Here is a 22,261-nt window from a genome sequence, read left to right on the forward strand (position 1 = left end):
TCCACCTGGAAACAAACTAGCTCTCGTTTTGCACACTAAATCGAGACTGAATCTGAAATATTTATTGTGCTATTGAAAATTTGGTCAAAATCATTCAACATCTTCAAAAGTTAGGATGAAAGTATAAAATCCAAGATATCCACCTGAAAAATCATCCTTTATCTCAGCATAGCTCTGTCGAGATAAATTCAAACTTCTTGAAACATCTTCACCTATCCAGACATATATATAATTATCAGGACATTGCTTCCAAAGCTATAATTCCTAGATGCACAAGCTAGTCACAGATCTTTTATCTTAGTTCTTTTTTTTCTTTGACCAGAACAATAAGTTCTTAAATAAGAAGAACCTTGCAGTATATATATTAGCTACATTTTAAAATTTAAGATTAGACACTTTATTTCAATTCATATTGAAAAAATAAATTTCCTACTGTCCCTGGACTTGCTTCTCCACAGAGCATGCCTAATATATCACTTTTATTTCTCATAAGTTTCCCAGTTTTTCATACGTGAATCCCTATTCTGTATGTCTTTGCCTGCCATTATACAAATTTATATAAATGTTTTTAGTCTCTCCTGTTGGGAGCTACTCTGTACTGCTGCAGAGACCAGCTCTTTTTTTTTTTTTTCATAAACGAGAGCAAAGCCAACTGAAGGCAGAGCCTAGAACAGTGAAATACTAACTCAGTAATTCACAGACAAGGGAAATTAAACAGTGAATGCCCGGAGCCCCTGGAGTCACCGTAACATTTACTTCTATTGGTGTGTATTTGTCCAGGCCCACACTGGATCAGGTGGTGTGCTGGGTAGCACATGAGCTACAAAGGTGGGGCAGGACATGTAGACCAAAGACCTCACTCTGTAAGTTCACTGGAGTTCTATAAGGAGCTACCAGTCATAACCAACACCAATACGGTGATATTATTTTGGCCAAGATCACATTCTTTCTTCTTATTCTGTTCCAATTTTCCAAGATCCATTATGAATCCTTTCATTCCAGTAGGACCAGAAAAAGGGACTGTACTGAAAATCCACCTGCGGGTCATTTTCTGCAATCTTCTCATCCCCCTCCCCGCAGCCCACATTCCTCACCCCACAAACACTCCATCAGTACCTCATTTCACTTACTTCCTCCTCAAGTTGTAAGGTGATTTCTTTCTACAAAAAGCAAATATTAAAGTCAATGACAACATAAGAAGGACCTGCTCACTGAAAAACACAAACAGCAGATTTCCTGGGCCTCTCAGCTGTGACATATCTACACCAAGAAGAAATTACAGGAAAATCCCACCTTCGTCTGGCAACTGCTGGCCCAGGTCGTCCCAGCACTAGAAAACATACCAAAGGAAGCTTTCTTTGAAAACTGAGAAAGGAATGAACAAAAAAGTGCTGAATAGGAAATGGAAGTGTTGGAAACTACCGGTATTTCACCTTCTCAGCTGAAATAACTCAGTAGTTATTTTTAAAGAAGGAATGCTGACATCCAAACCCATTAGGTTTGTGAGAATGGCCAAGTGATTAAAGCACAGACTTTGTTCTAAAATGTTGCTACTTGGGGGGGGGGGGGGGGGGGGTGGGGGGGGGGGGGGGTGGGAAGCATTGTGAGAACTAAATAAAAGGACCCTAATGTGCTATTTTTGTTATGCATGAGACTTCATCAGATTGGGATGCAGGAGAAAAGGCGGTGAAATCTGACCCACCTCACAACTGCCTCTTCAAAGGTCAGACTATCCCCAAGGGGTGATAAAGCCTTCAGGGGACTTGCCTTCACTTTCTATCTCGTTAGCAGCTTATCAGATCCCTCACTCCTCACAAAGACTCAACACAGATTAAAATCCCTCCTTGATGGTAAACATTTTAACTTATAGCTCAATTTAGCAAACAAAGCTCCAGGCCCTAACAAAGGACCCAAATAATAACCTTTCTTGATCTGAATTCAAAGTAATGGGGGGTGGGGGAAATCAAGGCAATGAAAAGTCTAGTAGAGCAGTGATTTCTAACTGATGGGATAGGATAGCAAAGTCACTTTGCGGGTAGAATTTTCTTACAAGCACAAACCCTCCAAGCCCGGGGCTGCTGCAGCAGAATAAATTCACTCACCTTCACTGTTCATTCAGCTGGCCGTCTATTTAATGAAAAGTAATGTTTCCATTCAGGGTTTATGTTGGATTTGCAAATAAACCACCCTCAACAAAAATAAACCATTCCCCACTGTGATGTAACAATAAGAACACACACATTCCAGTTTTAATAGAGCAATTTTAATGTTTTACCAAGTGTATTGAGTCATCTACCTACTCAGCAAGGAAATACTGAATTGCTGCAATTTCTATTTAGGACATTTTTCTCATTCTTAGCTGTCTAATCGCAGTATTATTGAGTTATTAATTCTCCAACTGCTCTGTCTTATGTCGATCATCTCAGGTAACAAAAATAGAGGCCAGGTTAATGAAAAGTGAAAATGAGAAAGACTCTCTGTGGCCCACCTGATGGTTTCTAAAACCCTGATAGGGAAGGTTATGGCTTCTTTCCTCACCTGACAGCCATTAGCCCATCTGCAATGAAGTTTATATGGCCATGCTGTGCAGAAACCGGACCATGGGACCTTTTCAAACTGGTTCCTATTTATCAGCTCAACCAAGATATATAACTTTTTATTTTAGAGTTCTTTACACTTCACTTTTTAAAAGGATAAACAGTATTCAGATATATTGTTCATCTGGCATCCAAACAGCCATGAATAATTTGCTAGAGACCTAGTACCTTTCCTCAAATGTTCCTGTCCCCTCTTCCCTCACCGCTGCCCCACAAAAGTCATGATGCTTCAAAGGCAAGCAGGTAAGAGACATATTACAGCTACCAAAATAATCCAATATGATGTATTTTCTTTGCTTTGGGGGTAAATGGTGTTTGCAGATTTCTGGACTCATGAGCACTCATTTGTTTAACAGATGTACACGCGGCACTAGGCGGATGCGACAGAACTCAGGATGTGACCCGTGGGGAAAGTTTCATTTAGTTTAGAAAGAAAATCTTACCTGAGAGATTTTCTGAGTTTTTCACATTACATGTTACCAGACAAATGTAGCTGTATATTCATTCAATTATGGTAACTACCATTTAGGTACCTATTTAATTTTTTCCCATTTTAGACATGTAAAATGTTATAGTCACAGTTGGTTCCACATTAAAGACTCAGTTCCACAGAAAAACTGGCGTTGGGGGAGGTATGGAGCGCAGTGGCTCATGCCTATAGTCCCAGCAACTTGGAATGCTAAAGTGGGAAGATCGCTTGAGGCCAGGGGTTCAAGACCAGCCTGGGCAACATAGTGAGACCCTGTTTCTAAAATAATTTTTTTTTAAATTAGCCAAGCCTGGTGATGTACACCCACTATTCCAGCTACTGGAGAGGCTAAAACAAGGTGGGGGAAGGATGATTTTAGTCCAGGAGTTTGAGGCTGCAGGAAGCTACTGTGATGGAGCCACTGTATACTAGTTTGGGTGACAGAGTAAGACTCGGACTCTAGAAAAAGAAAAACTCAGGGCCTAGCATGATGGCTCACACCTGTAATCCCATCATTTTGGGAGGCCATGGCAAGAGAATCACTTGAGCCCAGAAGTCGAGGCTGCCGTGAGCCGTGATCATGCCACTATACTCTAGCTTGGGCGACAGGGCAAGACCCTGTTTCAAAAAATAAAAAGAAAAACCAGAGTAGGAGGCAGTGTGGAAAGTAGGAAAAAAAACAAACTTACTCTGACAAACCCATCCAAATTTAGACCGTGGCCTCCATAAATTTCCCTTACTCTTAGATACACATGCAGCTGGGCCGTTAAAGCACAATGTAACAGACACAGTAAGGCTCCAGCCTTCCTGAATAGCCCTTTAAAGGAGCAGTCAGGAAAAGACCTTCTGAATGCACCTCTATAAATTACAAAGTTGTCTTCAGGCTGCATAGAGAAGACAGGCAGTGTTAACCCTGCTTAATTCCTTCCCCTCCCAGTTCTGATCCTCTATGCTACTTAACAAATAGCCTACCACAAACTTTAATACAAATATTACTTTCCAAAGAACAACATTTGATCATTAATATCAGTGTTTTTTTCCTTCTCTTAAAAGGGTATTACTCCCTCACCCTCAGTCTAACCCCGCCTTTGTGATTGACAACATTTAAGATCCAAACAGTCCCCAGCATCGTTGTTAGGTAATCTAAGTAGTAGAGAACCAAGACGAATCTCATGTGCATCTCATTTCTGGATACACTCATTTTACTTCCTTGCTCATCACAGGAGTTTATTTGATTCTACCGAGTTCATTTTTAACTTGGTTAATTTGAGATGTAATTATCCCCCAAAAAGTGAAAAATCAAAACACATGTAAGAGATTTTCACATAAAGATCATAAAATTCTCATTTGAGATTATACTAAGAGAAAGTATTTTTCTTGACATTTCAACCAAAAAGAAACTTGGAAGACACTCAAATACAATGAAAATAGAAGGAGGATATAAAAAGCGTTTTAGTATCATTATAAAAACTCTCCTGTTGGGGCTTGGAGAGGCACCCGCATCCCTACAGATCAGAAGATAAGATAGGAATTCACCAACTTCACTCTTACATTGACCTTCTCATTTTGATTAGAATAAATTTTTTGTCACTTCAGTCCCTGGAAACAGCAAGTCTAACAGCCTCCAGGGAAAGAGGCAGAGTAACTTTAGGAGCTTCAGTCAGCTCAAAAGCTGGAGGTGCATCAATCTAAAGAGGAATAGACAGAGATTCCAAGCAGCTCTGCTGTAATTTCTAGATAACTTTGGGAAGTCACAATTACTCAGTAAACCAGGTTCCCTAGCAACCAAATGCTCATTTGAATGCTCCCTCCCACCCTGTCCCCTTCATCAGCTGCATTCTCTGAGAAAACACCAGTGGAAAGAAGGGGTAGCAAGAATGGGGAAACTGCGAAGATAAACATGATGTAACTTCAAAGTATAATGGAAATTATTAGGGCCAGGTGTGGTGGCTCACACCTGTAACCCCGGCACTTTGGAAGCCAAAGCAGGTAGATGGCTTGAGACCAGGAGTTCAAGACCAGTCTGGGCAACATAGTAAAACCCTGTTTCTCAAAAAAAAAAAAACAAAAATTTGCCAGGCATGGTGACACGCGCCCGTAGTCCTAGCTACTCAGTCGGCTGAGGTGGGAGGATCGACTGAGCCAGAAAGATTGAGGCTCCAATGAGCTGTGATTTTGCCACTGCACTCCAGCATGGACAACAGAACAAGACCATGTCACAAAAAGGAAAAAAAAAAAAAAAAGAATTATTAGAGTTGGGTCTAATAATCATTCAGATAAAAGACCAGGGAGCATTTCATTTGTGATATCACAATTTGGAATACATAAGGTAATCTCTGAAGAATTAAGAAAAAAAAAAGGTTTCAAAATTTTAACAGGCTGGAGAAATAGGCACATATAATCTTAATGCAAGAAGGAGAAATGGGCTGCAAGGGTTTCAGGCCTAGCCAAGAAAGGTTTTAATGTCCAGGGTAATCCTGAGGATGGAAAACTGTGGAAGGCTTCATAACAGAAAACAAACAGAAATCCAAGCAGGTTTCCCTCTGCCCAGTCAATCAAATTCTTGAGGACCAGCAAATCTATGAAAGGACTCATCACAGAAGAGTAGAGAGTGACTGTTAAATGTCACTAAAGAAAAGCAAGCTTAAAATTGATGTTAAAATCTAATTTACTTAGCTATTGTGAAGAACTGCCACAATCTATTCAAGGATTTCCTTCTCTGGATTATTTTTATTTTTATTCATTTATTATTTATTTTTTTTAGACAAAGTCTCACTGTGTCACCAGGAAGTGCAGTGACGCAATCTCAGCTCACAGCAACCTCCACCTCCTGGGTTAAAGCGACTCTCCTATTCTCCTGCCTCAGCCTCCCGAGTACCTGCGACTATAGGCATGTGCTGCCACGCCTAGCTAATTTTCATATATTTTTTTTTTAGCAGAGATGGGGTTTCACCATACTGGCCAGGATGGTCTCAATCTCTTGACCCCGTGATCCACCTGCCTTGGCCTCCCAAAGTGCTGGGATTCAGGCGTGAGCCATCGCACCCAACCCCCTTCTCTGGATTTTAAGAGTAGAAATACTAACCTTCTGGAATGGCCCTTGCTATGGTTCGAATGTCTGTCCCTTCCAAAACTTATGTTGTAATTGAATTGCAGCTGGGCGCAGTGTCTCACACCTGTAATCCCAGCAATTTGGGAGGCCGAGGTGGGGAGATCACGAGGTCAGGAGATCGAGACCAGTCTGGCCAACATGGTGAAACTCTGTCTCTATTAAAAATACAAAAATTAGCAGGGCATGGTGGCACGCATCTGTAGTGCCAACTACTTAGGAGGCTGAGGCAGAAGAATCGCTTGAACCTGGGAGGCAGAGGTTGCAGTGAGCCAAGACTATGTCACTGCACTCCAACCTGGGTGACACAGTGAGACTCCATCTTGAAGAAAAGAAAAGAAAAGAAAGAAAGAAAATGAACTGCTATTGCAATAGCATTAAGAGGTAAGAGTTTCAAGAGGTGATTACACCACTAAGGGTCCACTCTTGTGGGTGGAATTGGTGCCAGAAAAGAAGGGCAAGTCCAGCCCTATTTCTCACATTCTCTTGGCTCTTCTGCTTTCCTGTTCCTCTCCTCAGGAGGATGCAGCATTCAAGGAGCCATCATGGAAGACAAGACCTGGCCCTCACTAGACACCATGCCTGCCAGCACCTTAACCTTGGAGTTCCCATCCGACAGAACCTTGAGAAATAAATTTTTTTCTTTATAAATCACCCAGTCTCAGTTGTTCTGTTACAGCAGCACAAAATGGACTAAGACCTCCACTGAGCAAAGGAAGAGATTAGCACCTGAAGTTCTTAACGAGATACTCCGAGAACAGAAGCTGAAAACACAGGCTTTGGGGACAGATAAACCTGCATTAAAATCCCATCATGTACTTCCTGTGTGACTTTGGACAAGCTACTTGACTTCTCTGAGTATCAGTTTTTTCATCTGTAATATGAAGGTCATATCTAATTCTTCATAGAGACATTATCCAGATTAAATGAGTTAATGTAGGTGCTATATCTGGTATATAACATACCCTTAATAAACATTTCCTATTTATTACGTTCCTTCAAAAATCTTCTCCTGCTAAATAAAGCTTAACGTTGGCTATGATGATATTTTGCATAAATGGTACCAAAAAACTGCTTAAAGTACCTTTAATTGCTACCTGGAGATGTAATTGTCATTCATGTGTATATAATACACAATAACATATTTCTTACTGCTTGACCCAGACACTAAAAGGAAATTTCTACCTGCCATCTTTCATGCAGCCAATAAAAAATAAATTGCCACTAAATAAAAAATAAAAAAGTGTTCCACTTGAGAAAGAAGTTTTTCTCAAGTGTTCATTAAATTATTTGAGTTTCAGTTATCCTATTCTGGTGTACAGATTTTACAACAGTTTTTGTTTTCTCTTTTGTTTTGAAACAATCACATAGGTAAAATTTAATGTTTAAAAGCAGATGCTCAACTATGTACCTACCCACAGAACATCATCAGCACCTTTGAAGTCTCATGTATAACCCTGTCCAAGCACAACATACCATTCACCCCAGAAATAATTAATTATCCTTCTGCATTTTGTTAATCTTCCCCTGCTTTTCTTAGCCATCTTCCCATCTATGAGTCTATCCTTGAACAATATATTACTTTAGCTGTTTTTGAACTTTACATAAATAGAATCATACTGTATTATTCTTCTATCTTGCTTTTCCACATATCTTTATGCTTTCAAATTCATTCCTGTTGGCATACACAGTTGTAGGTTACTCCTACTATTGTTTCGTATGAAAGTACCCCAGTTTTTTAATTCACTACCCTGTTGATAGACATATATGTTATTTCCAGGCTTTAGTACTATTGACAGTGTTGCCTTGTGCACGTTAAGAGTTCTTTCAAGGCACTGTTTCCTAATCTTTTTCACAGCTCAAATGGTAAAGAAAATGATAATATTGGTAGGGTAAATTGAAGTTATTAGACAACACCTACTCTAGCCTTGCTCTCTGCCCTACTCCCTTATTCTGCTACCCTGAAAGGTAAGGGAAGCAGGGGAACGCTTTACAAGGTATTGTCTGTTCAAAATTATTGTAACAACTTATACTCTCACCAGCATGGTATGCATGTTTCTTTCCTTTGCTCTATGCTTTTTCAAAACACTTAATATTGACAGGTACTTGCCAATCTGATAGATGTGAAATGGTATCTTGCCATGGCTTTAATATTAAGACATATTTATAGCCTCTGTGATTAAAACAATAGGGTACTGGAACAAGAAGGGACAGACCAATAAAGGAAAACACAAAATGCCGAAATACAGCCAATTACTTATAGAAATGAATTATATAGGAGCAGCACATCTCAAATCAGTGAGAAAAAGATAGACTTTTTTTTTTTTTTTTTTTTTTGAGACACGGTCTTGTTCTGTCAACCAGGCTGGAGTGCAGTGACAGTCACAGCTAACTGTAACCTTGAATTCCTGGGTTCAAGCCACTCTCCCACCTCAGCCTCCCCAGTGGCTGGGACTTCAGGCATGCATCACCATGCCCAGCTAAGTTTTTAAAAATTTTTTGAAGAGATGAGGTCTCGCTATATTGCCCTAGCTGGTCTCAAATTCCCGGTTTCAAGTGATCCTCCTACCTGGCCAAAGATGGACTTTTTAAAAGTGGTTCCTGATACCAGATAGCCACATTGCAAAAATGTGTGAATATGATAAAATCTGTGAACATTTACATGTATGAATTATTTTGTTGTATGGTATGGGGAAAATATGGATGCCTCTACAACTGTGCTGTCCAAAATGGTAGCCGCTATCCGTATGTGGCTACTGAGACCTTGAAATACAGCTAGTGTGACTGAGGAACTAAATTTTCAGTTTTATTTAATTTTAACTAATTGAAACTTGAAAATGGATGTTCAATTTGGTTATTGGAAAGCTTTTAAGTACAACTGGAACAATTGGATTATGGGAATTTACTTTTTTAAACAATAAATTTTATGAAACTTAAATACAGATCAAATTAAAATATGTTAAATGTATAAAACACACATTAATTCTTAAAATCTTTAGCATTAAAAAAAGTAAAATGTCTCATTAGTATTTTTAATACTGATTACTAATTGAAATGATAATATTTTTGCTAGTTTGGGTTAAATAAAATATATTATTAAAATGAATTTCGCCGTTTTTTTTTTTTTGCTATAAATGTAGCTACTAAATATTTACATATGTGTTGGACAGTGTTGCTCTACATACAACCTGGAGTTAAAGAAATTTTTTATGACAATGACTTAAAACTAAGAGGCAATCAAGAAAACGATAATACTGACTGCATCAAAGAAAATCGTTAACACCATAATAAAAAAAATGAGAAATGATAAACTGGGAAAATATTTGTCAAATATTAGGGATATTATCCCTAATGTAAAATAAAGGGGGCCAGGTGCTGTGGCTCACACCTATAATCCCAGTACTTTGGGAGGCTGAGGTAGGCAGATCACCTGAGGTTGGAAGTTCAAGACCAGGCTGGCCAATGTGGTAAAATACCACCTCTACAAAAAATACAAAAAATTAGCAGGGCATGGTGGTGCATGCCTATAATCTCAGCTACACGGGAGGCTGAGACAGAGAATCACTTGAACCTGGGAGCCAGTGGTTGCAGTGAGCCGAGATGGCACCACTGCACTCCAGCCTGGGAAACAAGAGTGAAACTCTATCTTAAAAAATAAAAATAAATAAAGGGAAAAAAGACCTACAACTCTATAAAAATAGGCAAAAAATATGAAGAAACAGGTCATAGAAAAAGAAATGCAAAACGCCTAGACACATGAAAAAGAGCTGAAGCTAGCTCAGAATAAGAGAGATATAAATTAAAACTACATTAGAGTTATCATTTCTCATCATTTACATGTCAAAGACCCAAAGGTTGTACAATGTTTTCCTATCAGTGAGGCTCTAGGGTAAGAGGCATTCTCATATATTGTTAGTGGGAATGCAAAATAATGTAGCACATAGCACCCACAGAAGGGAATTTGGTAATGACTAGCAAAACTGTAACTGTATTTATCCTTTGACCCAGTGATCCCACTTCTAGGAATCTATTTTAAAGATAAACCAGCAAGAATACAAACACAAATATTCACAAAGCTGTTCACTGCACCACTGCTCATTCCACTGTCCATCTGGTTAATGAAATGAAGTTTCGCTTCTCGCTTGTTTGACTTACAAATAAACACCCATCAACAACAACAAAAAAACCATTCCCCACTAAAATGTAAGAGCAAAAGATCAGAAACAACCACATATCCAAATGAATAACTGTGGTATATTTACACAGTAGAATTTCTGCAGTTGTAAAATGCAATGAGAAATTTCTATCTATGGTCTAGAGCGATCTCTGAAATATACTGTTAAGTACAAAATGCAAGGCGCAGAATTACAGTTTGCAACCTTTTTGCTAAGAGGGAAAAGATAAAGAAACAATATGTAAATATGAACATATATATATACATATATATCATACATATATATACACACACATATATATCTGAGTAGACACATATGTGCAAATACATATTTTTCTTAACTCTCTCCACTGAAAAGGCCTAGAAACAATGACCAGCTCAAAGGCAATGAGAACCCCTAACAACTGAATTGTGTTCTCTAAATACTGTTTACCACTAAAAAAGATCTGGGAAAGAAAAAGTACAAAATAAATCTGAAATATCTTGTTAAACCAGAAAGGAAAAATGTTATCAAAAACTACTGTAGTCTCATCAAAAATATTCGGAAGCCAATTTAGAGTCTCACACTGGACACAAAAATAATTTGGGCTTCAAAATAACAAACTGCAAGGCATTAAAACATATAAATTGTGTTAAAATCAACAAGTTCATAATGATACATGAAAAAAAATCTTGTTGGTTTCCTCTGGATGCTTCTAGAAAATCAGCTCATTATTCTGCTATTGGTTTATATAGAAAAAAGAAAACCAAGCATCCATTTTCCTCCATAAACTCTATCTCAGAGTAACAAATAGTTGATGCTGTTAAGGTTTCTTGAGAGAAAAATTCCAGCTAGGAAATGCAGAAGGGATGACAAATATCACCATTTTATAACCCTTACTTAAATAATAATCACAATAGCATCAATGTTTTTTAAAGGGCCTGTGATCAGACTAACAACACCTAAGTCCACTGATAGTCTTAACTTCACAAAAGAAGAAAGGAAAAGTCATGTGTGCCTCCTGATGTGATGTAATAGGAAGTACCTAACATGGCCAGGTGTGGTGGTTCACACCTGTAATGCTAGCATTTTGGGAGGCAAACGTGGATGGACTGCTTGAGCTCAGAAGTTCAAGACCAGCCTGGGCAACATGGCAAAACCCTAACTACAAAAAAATACAAAAAATTAGCTGGGTGTGGTGGTGCACACCTATAGTCCCAGCCACTCGGGAGGCTGAGGTGGGAAGATAGCTTGAACCCAGGAGGCAGAGGGTGCTGTGAGCTGAGATCACGCCATTGCACTCCAGCCTGGCCAATAGAGCCAGACCTTGTCTCATTAAAAAAAAAAAAAAAAAAAAAAAAAAAGATAGTACATAACACTTCTTCCTATGATGCGCTCTTGCTGAAAATTTTTGATAAGCCTCCAGTCTAGCTCAAATTTCTAGTTTATAGAAAACAGAGAAATATAATAAACAGTAACAAAGAAGATGCAGATGCAGTCAGAATACAGGAAATCCTATAGGTAAATCCCTGTTTCCTCAACAAATAAACTTCCAGGGAAGGAAAAGAGAGAAAAATAGGGAAAGGAAGGCTGTAAATGAGACAAATGCATCTCTCATGTGTGGAAATTGTTTGGATACCAAAATGCAAAAAAGCAGTAATTTTTAAAAAATGATGACAATCAAGGAAATTTGCTTTCTGACTAAATATTTGATATTAGGAAATTACTGTTAGAAATTAGACATGATAATAATATGATTATTTGAAAAGGAAAAGAGTTATATATTTTAGAAATACATATAGCCATGCGCCACATAACCATGTTTTCGTCAGCAATGGTCAATGCATGTGAAACTGTGGTCTCGTAAGATTATAGAATGGAGCTCCCCTACACAGAGGTAACACTTTTTATCTTCTTTATCATATTTTACTGTACCTTTTCTACATTTAGATGTTTGGATATACAAATACCATTTTGTTACAATTTCCCACAGTATGCAGTACAGTGACATGCTGCACAGGTCTATAGCCTAGGAGCAAAGGACTATATTCTATATAGCCTAGGTGTGTAACAGGCTATACCATCTAAGTTTGTGTAAGTACACTCTATGATGTATGCACAATAATGAAATCACCTAATAACACATTTCTTAGAATCTGTGTGGTTAAATGACAAAGAACTTTATAATCTATTGTGTACAGAGCAGATAATACAATGTCTATGATTTGCTTCATAAAGAACCAGTAAACGAGAAGAAAGGAGTGCATGAGGAAGGGGGCAGAGAAAACAGAATTGTCCGGGAGTTGACGATTAAAAGCCTGACTTTAAAGTAGGAGAGCCTGGATTCCAGTCTTAGCTCCACCACTACTAGCTACAAGGCCTGTTCAAGGTCCTAAACACACTGAGGCTTAGTTCTTCTCTATCTATAAAGAATAGGTAATAGTAGTGGGTTCCTCATAGAGTTGCTGCAAGCATTAAAGAAACAGTGCATGTAGTGTACTCAGCAGGGTACCTGGGCACAGAGTCATCACTCAGTACACGTCAGCTTTCATTATTACCATTGTCAATTATTGCTGTTGTTATTCAAGATCATGAATCTAGAGTTAGGAGGTAGTGAAATGGGGATAGAATCTGCTGAATCCATAGCCCACATTTTTCCCACTACGTTATGATGCCTCCCCTACCTCTATTTGACTCTCTCAGTGGAGTCCGAGAATGAGTAACAATCATACTCTGCAATAAGCTTCCCTATTTATAATTCAAACCTTTAATGACATTGCTTGTCGGCCTCCACTTCTAGAATCAAATAGCTATCCCTTGATGTAACTTAAAATGTTCTTACACTGCCGGGCGCGGTGGCTCAAGCCTGTAATCCCAGCACTTTGGGAGGCCGAGGCGGGTGGATCACGAGGTCAAGAGATCGAGACCATCCTGGTCAACGCGGTGAAACCCCGTCTCTACTAAAACTACAAAAAATTAGCTGGGCATGGTGGCGCGTGCCTGTAATCCCAGCTACTCAGGAGGCTGAGGCAGGAGAATTGCCTGAACCCAGGAGGCGGAGGTTGCGGTGAGCCGAGATCGCGCCATTGCACTCCAGCCTGGGTAACAAGAGCGAAACTCCGTCAAAAAAAAAAAAAAAAAAGTGATGTTCCTGGATTCTCGCTTCCTTCATTAAAATGTTATCCACCTGAAACATATAATGAGACTTATAACCTATTAATTGTAAGAACAGTTAACAAAATTATGTTAGCAAAACTGCTTTGGGCAAAACTTTCAGATGGAACAGCTGAAGTCACCCCGCCTATCTGTGTCTGAGAATTTCCCTGCAAATCACAGCCTGGCAGCCCGCAGTACCTCCTGACTTTACACCTGGCCTTTCAACTGTCTCATGTGAAAAAACACAGTGCTAATATAGGGGCTCTACTAGATCACCCTGTCAACTGTGGCGTTCAGGAAGAAGTCTTGGAGCGGCTCTGATACACACGCATGTCACGGTTTGCTGAGAGTACCTCCCTTACCATGTGCATCCATGATGATGGGTATGAAAAATGTTCCCACACTTTAGTGAAAATGTTCAAGTTCTTATTCCCCTTCCTAACCAGTTCAGGTGGGTAAAACCATAAGTCACCAGGCAAAGTAAAATATATTCTAACATGTGGTTTAACAATGAACTGAAACTGCTGCAGTATCCATGACACTCAAATAAAATACAGATCCATCCAAGAAAAGGAATTATTACTTAAAAACCATCATCTCCTACTCTGCTTTAAAGCACCTTTTTCCAAAAGCCCTAAAGCACTCAGGATATTGCATAACTAATGTTGGATCTACTTTTGAAGTCGTTCTCTAAACAGACCAATCTAAATTCATATGTAGTGAGTCAAATGGGATATATTTTTCCAGTAGTAGTGCTCAGTTTACCACCTTTTTTCCCACTGACCCTACTGATAGGGCTGACACAGGCTACACACTTATAGGGGAAACCAATGTTAGGTGTTAGCTAAAGAATCTTTTCTTGGCATAAATGTGTCAAGTGAATTTATAAAATTTTCATGGAAAGCAGTAAAATTACAACAAATGAGGGAAAAAAATTTTGGTTCAAGTTGCAGGAATACTTATTTAATCAACATTTATTTAACCAAAGGAGGAAAAAAAAAGATAATGAAGATAAAATTAAATAAACCATGCTACTTTTGTGATGAGGAAGTCAAATTTGGTGTGTAATAAAGCCTTTCTATGGTGCTATTATGAAAATCTCTGGGATGCTTTTCCAGATTTGTTGTCCAAATATTTTAAAATGACAATAATCATCAAGATATTTCGCCCAGCACTTTGGGAGGCCAAGGCGGGTGGATCACGAGGTCAAGAGATCGAGACCATCCTGGTCAACATGGTGAAACCCCGTCTCTACTAAAAATACAAAAAATTAGCTGGGCGTGGTGGTGTGTGCCTGTAATCCCAGCTACTCAGAAGGCTGAGGCAGGAGAATTGCCTGAACCCAGGAGGCGGAGGTTGCGGTGAGCCGAGATTGCGCCATTGCACTCCAGCCTGGGTAACAAGAGCGAAACTCCGACTCAAAAAAAATAAAAAAATAGATATATAAATAAAAATAAAATAAAATAAAAAAAGATATTTCCTTCATCTACTATCCGACAGAGAACGTAATAGCTAAGTGAAGTGAACAAGCAAAGTATTCAGCTATTATTAAATGGCTTAAGAGCCTTACGCAGTCAACAATATAACACAGTAGAATCAAAAATGAAAACAAAGGCAGAAAGATCCCTCAACTTGGGGGTGCTCTAATTCTACTTTTCTACAAGGTACAAAGTATGTGGATGTCAACTCATGAATACTATAAACACATGTGTTGAGATGGCAGGAGCCTGAGAAACAGGCAGCGGCAGGTATGTGCTGGAAGATCTAAAGGCTTGATGGAGAGAAGTGGGTGGGAGGAAGAAGGGAGGCGGTGCAGGGCAAAGTAGGACAGGTGCCCTCAGGGCAGAAGGGAGTCACTGGGCTAGAAGCAAGAAGTCTACTGCCAGGCAGATAGGAGGGAGGAGCCAGACAGAAAGTGAATCTGGAGATATGGTTAAAACACTGTACTGGAAAAGCTCATTCAGACACATTCAGACACCAAAGTCTTGCAGGGACAAGTAATGTGTGGGGTAGAATAGGAAGCAGAAGGGAGCCTGACACAGTGGCTGATGTCATTGTGGTATTGGGGAGGCCGAGGTTGGGGGATCACTTGAGCTCAGGACTTCCAGACCAGTCTGGGTGACATGGCAAGACCTCATCTCTACAAAATACACAAAAACCACTCAGCTGTGTTGTATGCATCCGTGATTCCAGCTATTCAAGAGGCTGAGACTGGAGGATGCCCTGAGCCAGGGAGGCAGAGGTTGCAGTGAGCCAAGATTGTGCCACTGCACTCCAGCCTGGGTGACAGAATGAAACCCTGCCTCAAGGGGAAAAAAAAAAGGAGCAGGAGCATCTGTGGGACAGAGAAACATGAAGAAACTTCAGAAAGGAAAGGATAGGAAGATGAAAGGGATACTTCGCAAAGGTGGACTAGGAGGTCAAGGCCGGCCCAAGAGGCAGAACAGGTGCAGGGAGAGCCACTGGGTGCTGGGAGCCTGAGTGGGCTCACTGCACTGACAGGTCTCAACTTGCCTTTACTTCAATTATGATATTTTTTAATTTTAGATTTTGATAATAAAAGTGCAATTCTGTTACATGGATATATTGTGTAGTTGTGAAGTCTGGGCTTTTAGTGTCCCCATGACCTGAATCATGTACATTGTGCCCAACAGGTAATTTCTCATCCCTCGCTGCCCTCCCTTCCTCCCACCTTTTGGACTGTCCAATGTCTATTATACCATTCTAAATGTCCACATGTACACACTGCTTAGTTCCACTTTATTCAAATTATCTTAGAGAAAGCAACAGTGAATCTAATAAATTAAGAAGTAGGGGGCTTCCTGAGCTTTCCCCTGACCTCTCCACCACTCCTTGATCTAGGCACATTCTGGGAAAGATCCCAGCATGGAAAGCCCTGATTGCTACGGTTGCAGCCAAATGTTGAATGAGACAGGATACAGAAAAGGACTTTGAAAACCATAAGGCACACTATAAATATTGGGCACTGTTATTCACTGAATCCCTCTGGCAAATAAGATGAAGACCACAGCTACAGTCACAAGGGAAGGAACAGCTGTCAAATACAGAAATTGTATCTATTCCAAATCAAGATACCCCTAACTAGAAATTCCAGTAATTTGAGGGCCAGGCACAGTGGCTCTTGCCTGTAATCCCAGCACTTTGGGAGGCCAAGACAGGCAGATCACTTGAGGTCAGGAGTTCGAGACCAGCCTGGCCAACATGGCGAAATCCCGTCACTACTAAAAATACAAAAAGTAGCCGCTCATGGTGGCGCATGCCTGTAAACCCAGCTACTCAGGAGGCTGAGGCACGAGAATTGCCTGGAACTAGGAGGTGGAGACTGCAGTGAGATTGCGCCACTGCATTCTAGCGTGGGTGACAGAGCGAGACTCCATCTCAAAACAAAACAAAAAAACAAAAAAAAATTCCAGTAATTTGAGAGGACATGATGCTTGGTATGTTTCCTGTCAAATACGTCTCAACATTTAAAAATCCTACCTGAGGCATAATATGGGGCTCTTAATAAACTACTGTACACATTTATTAAAACTTAAGTCCTCATCTAGTGTATTTCTCCAAGGAAGTTTTGACACATTGCAGATCTTAACTAACTAGGTAAATTCCATTCCGTTCAATCACTCACTGAGTGACTTCCAAGTGCAAGGTAGTGTGCTAGCTGCTATGGGGGTTGCCGAGATGTGCGAAAAGGCCCAGCCTTCCAGAAGCTTGGCCAATTAATCTTCTCAGTTTCCATTTCAGATCAAGGAAGCTGCATCTCCTTTCACAAATGTAAGAGAAAGCAATCTTTATTTTAGGTTATTAACCTACAACCTGGGAAATACATTTTCTAGCGACGTAGTTAATAAAAAAGCAAAGAAACTTCTTAATACCTGGTGACTGCAGACACTGTTGTGTGTTCATTTCTATGTTTATCCTAGCCCAGTTTACATCCAATCACTCCTGTCATAATTGCATAACCACAGCATGTCATGTTGTTTCTTGTTGCAACTATAACTTGTAAAATCAGACTTCAGAACCGAGATAGTCAAGCTAAATAATTGCCTACTTTAAAAAATATGTATGTATATAATTTACATGCCAGTTCAGTAAGCTCTTGAATTATGATCTCTGGAAGTCAGAACTGTCACCATTTTTTAAAATATAGTTTCACTGTCGCAATTGTTCTTGTGCACAAGCCCTACCCCTGTTTTTGAAGTTTTCTAAGCAGTACTTTATACTGGTCTATTGCAATCTGCTTTTTGTGTTTTGTGGAGAATCCAATTAAGCACGATTTTTATTTACTCCATGCTATGGGACTTTTAAAACTGAGGTCCAAAGAATGGCCAAAGATGTATTTGTTTGCTAAAATCTACTAATAAAAGTATCTTTACACAGTAAAACTGGACAAAAATCGTCAGTGAAACATCTGAAAACCCACCATGTACTTTGCTAGGGTCCTCCCACCCGTGTTATATATCATGTAACCCTTCCGTCACCCTGGGAGGGACGCTTCACTATATTCATTTCCAAAATAATATTTTTAGGAGATGTATCTTTCCGTGAAGACTGATTAGCCCAATATCTCTGAGTGAATTCCTATTGACTAGATGCATAAGCTGATTTACATAGTCAATATGTTCCTGAAAAACTGGAGGCAAATCAACTTTTACATACAGATTATTTTCATGTAAACTTGCATTGTAAGATCAGAACTGCCATACCCTCGCTTCTGATAGATAATCAGCACTGTGCTGCTCAGAGCGCTTGCTGGAGCCTGCAGCCTGTCCATGGGTACACACCGGTTCTTAACAACTCTCTGATGAGTTTGGATGATGAGGTACAGAAGGAAACAATTTAAAATTACCTAAAATAAGCAGTGACCACACTCTGAGATATCAGCTAAACATCAGGAGAGAAAAATACACACAAAGTAATGCTCCCTCCTCCCTTCATATTTGGTTTTAAGAAGCTGGAGTAAAACAAAGTATCATAAGACAGTGATGTCTGACCAATTTCTCTGTTAACTGGCATTCTCCTTCTACCATGTCCCTCCAGAATTACTGTGCTGTTACCCCTTAGTTAGGGCCACCCTCAAAGTAGAGCTGGAAGGAAACTTCAAAGGATACAGAGCTCCAAGACCTCTGTACTGAAACCTATGAGCTACACGTGACGCCTCATTATATGGCTGTAAGTTGCATTGATAAATTCAAATGAAGACAGTCATACTTATCACCTTAGGACTCTTCTGTAAATATGTCACCTTCGTTCTCCTGCCCTGTTGGAAGGTGACATGACATTCTCTCTCCCAGCCTTTGGTATCTCCTTCTTCAGACAAAAAAAAAAAAAAAAAAAAAAAAAAAACACACCTCATAGAAGAGGGCTGCTTAGAGCCTGGAGCAAGCCACTCAGAATATAAAACTCAAAGCTTGCCTGTTCACAAATGCAACACAGTGCTGAGATATGATCCACTTGGAAATTGTATCCATAATGGTGCAAACCATCTTCCTCCTTAGCAGGCTTTTTGAATCAGTTGGGGCAAATAGTACCAAAGGTCTTGAATTATGCCCTGTGATTCTTCAAGAAGCTCAAACCCCTTCAGACAGTGGCCTATTAATTCCCAGAAACCCATGGTGAATGATAGAGTGAGATGGGAGGAGGGATACATTTCTAGCCAAGAAAACAAAATTATCAGTTTTCTAAACTCAGAGTTAAATTAAGTCAACCCTGAAGAGGGAAGCTGGAAGAAATTTTAATACTGAAGGATGTGAGACCTCTCTACCACCCAAGGCCATTTTTCTTTGGAAACATACCCCAACTGTGATAAAGCTAGGCAACAGAAACACCCCGCCCCTCCTCAGGCACCCACCCACCCAAGAGTTGAGTGCACTGGTCTTTATTGCCTTTTCAGAAGCCTCCAGGACTGTTCTCTGAAGCAGGCTTGCACAGCAGTAAACATTAAGTGACATTCTATTTCAATGATGCATTTGTGATCTGTGAAGTGCCAGTCCCAGCATTGGTTTAACGCCTATAAATACACTCGGTTGTCCTATCACTGGTACTTCCTACTTTGTAAGTAGCAAAATAAAAATAGGTGATCCAATCCAAATTAATTTCCATATCTGACAACTGCATTTCCAAACAGCCAACACGGAACATGTTCTATTGATCCTACAATCCGGCTCTAGACATATGAAAAAGGGGAGAAAAACCCCAAACTCAGCATCTTGAGCTTAAAAGACCCTTCAGAAACATCACCTTCTCTCCACAACAGTGCTGAAGTAGGGCAGGCCCACTCCACCTATGTTTGTTTCTACCCTGGTACATCCCAATGCTATCAAATTAAAAGGTTATTCCCATTAGGCAGAAGCTGAGCCCATCCCCTTGAATAAGGAGGTAATCATTACATCTGCCTGTGTAACGAACTTGTCATTTCCCCAAACGGGCTGGACAGTCTCCTTACAAAAAAATAAAAAGAAAAAAGTACTCCATGGAATCTGTGGCGTGTCAGCCACCCCTCCCAATATCTGAGTCACACTACGTGTGTCTCTACTGAGGTTCTGGGTGCCCAGGGTGTATCACTTTCAGAGTTGCTTCAGTAACTGAACTATGGCTGTCTTCCAGCCACAGACAACACAAGCACTATTTTAAAACAATTTTCCTAACCCACAGGCAATGGAAGAGATCCCACAGGTCACCGACTTACTATTGGAAACAAATTATTTCTCTCTCAAACTGTGCTCCCCATCTCTCAGAATTAATGCGTGTTTATGAGGGCGAATTTTTGTCTTTGGCCATGCAACTCTTGGGGCAAAGAGGGCCACCCCAAATTTTACCGACACGACTGAGCCATTCAGACCTTTAGAAAAGAAATGAATGGGTGATGAGAGCCCTTAAGCCAGAACTTCTCTGTCATAAACAGTAAGTGGGAAAGGAAAAAGTAAAAACAAAAACAAAAAACCAACCCTCCGTGGAGGGAGGGGGCAGGGTGGATGATCGGGAAAGGACAGTAACCAGCAGACCAAAGGCAGCCGCGGCGGCACTTCGCGAACTGCCTGCAGAGGGGAGGGAAATCTGTTTCGTGTACAATAACCAAGCACCCTCTGGCTGCCTCGCATGGGCAAGAATAATAAATACACCGAGGTGGGCAAGCAGATGCACCGAAACCAGCCACCTCAAAAAGGTCAAAACTTCAGAAACCCCGGGGGGGTCGCACCACCCACGCAAACACATCAATCAGTCGGAGCGGGAGAAGGGACTCGGACACTTAGCGAAGGATCCTAAATGGTGTTTTTTTTCTTTCAAGCTCTGGCTTGCAAAGTACGGCGGCTACAAGCAAAGCTAGAGGAGAGCAGGAAGGCTGAGGGCGGCGGGGTGCGGGTGGGAAGGGAGGGGTGTCTAACACCAGCCACCCAGGCCTCGGTGTGACGAAAGTCGTCAGCAGCCCCGACCGCATCCCAGCCCCTCCGCCCCGGCCGGCAGACGCCCCTCGCGGCCACCCCACCCCAGCTTCCGTCCCCGGCAGCAGCCCCGCCAGCCCCGCACCAGCAGCAGCCCCGGCCCGGGCCCCGCGCCGGCAGCGCCACGACCGCGGCTCCCATCCCTTCCGCGCGGCAGACACCCCGCAGGCCTCCCTCCCTGCCCACCCGGGGATGCCCGGGGAGCCGAGCCGGGGCGGGCTGCACCGCCAGCTCCCCCCGCCCCAGAGCAGGCGATGGCTCCCGCTTACCTCGGGCGCTCGCGGGGGGGCTGAAGGTAGCAAGCCTCCCGCCCCCCGCCCCTGTCCTCCTCGCCGTTTTTCTTCCTCCCTCCTCCTCCTCTTCCTCCTCGTCCCCACAGTGTGTCCGAGGCTCCCCCTCCTCTCCGCCGCTTGGAGTAAGAACCCAAAACCCCGGAGCCGGGCCCGCGTGCGAGCGTGCGGGAGGCGGCGGCGCGCGGCCAGGTCTCCAGTAACTGAGCGCGGCGCGCAGCTCCCAACTAAAGTGTGAAAGAAGCGGCGGCCGCGGCGGCCGCGGCACGGAACGTTCCCCCGGGAGTGGGCAGGGAGCGAGCCGGAGCTGGCGGGGAGCGAGCGAGGGAGGGGAGCTGCTCGCCCAGTCACTCACTCGAGGGGCGGGGGCAGCGGACACTCCCCCACCGCCGGCCCCTCCCCGCGCCCGGCTCCCGCGCGCGCCTCGCTCCCCTCCCCGGGGCGGGGCCTGCGGAGGCCGCCGGGGCGTGGCGCGCAGGGGAGCTGGCTGGGGGCTGCTCGGGCTGCGGGGCGGGAAGCGCGCGGGGGTGTGCGGTTGTGTGTGGTGTGTACGTGTGTGTGTGCGCGCGCGCCCTGCAGCGGCCGCCCAGCAGGAGGGAGGACCCCGGCGGGAAGACCGCGTCCCGTCCGGCCTTCTCGGGCCTGTCACTCGGGCGGTGGCGTGGGAGCGGTGACGGGCAGCCGGGTGGGCCCAGCTCTAGGGGAGATTCGGGTCAGCCCTGGGCCCAGCCTCGGGGCTGTGCCTCCTGGAAGCGGACGGAGGGAAGGCCGGGCGTCCTCGGCCCACCGCGCAGCCGCTCCTCTCCCAGGCCAGGCTGAACGGCGGGACAGCCCACCGGCCCGGGCCCCGCCGCGGTCCGCCCCCACACTGACCAGAGCTGCGGCGCCCGCAGGATGAACGAAGCATCCGCGATTCGGCAGAAGCGGCACCCGGAGGAAAGACAGGATCGTGCTGCACTCCGCCCCCCACCCTCCTCAGCCTCCTAGGACCTAAAGGCGTAGGCTGCGTCTGCTGGGCGCGTCCGG

General features: G+C 42.4%; 1 protein-coding gene across 3 annotated transcripts in view; it reads right to left on the reverse strand.

Moving 5' to 3' along the window:
- The window catches only part of CUNH1orf21 (chromosome unknown C1orf21 homolog), a 234,487-nt gene extending 212,962 nt beyond the window's left edge, over positions 1–21,525 (reverse strand). For 2 of the 3 annotated variants that reach the window (XR_004272736.1, XM_032291177.1), the window contains exon 1: positions 21,215–21,525. The gene's annotated coding sequence lies outside the window, so the exon portion shown is untranslated. The remainder of the gene's footprint in view (positions 1–21,214) is intronic. The other variant, XM_032291178.1, reaches the window with a different exon arrangement.
- Positions 21,526–22,261: the final 736 nt, after the last annotated feature.

The sequence above is a fragment of the Sapajus apella genome, unplaced genomic scaffold, assembly GCF_009761245.1.
Source record: "Sapajus apella isolate SASKATOON/1434 unplaced genomic scaffold, GSC_monkey_1.0 scaffold25, whole genome shotgun sequence".
NCBI lineage: Eukaryota > Metazoa > Chordata > Mammalia > Primates > Cebidae > Sapajus > Sapajus apella.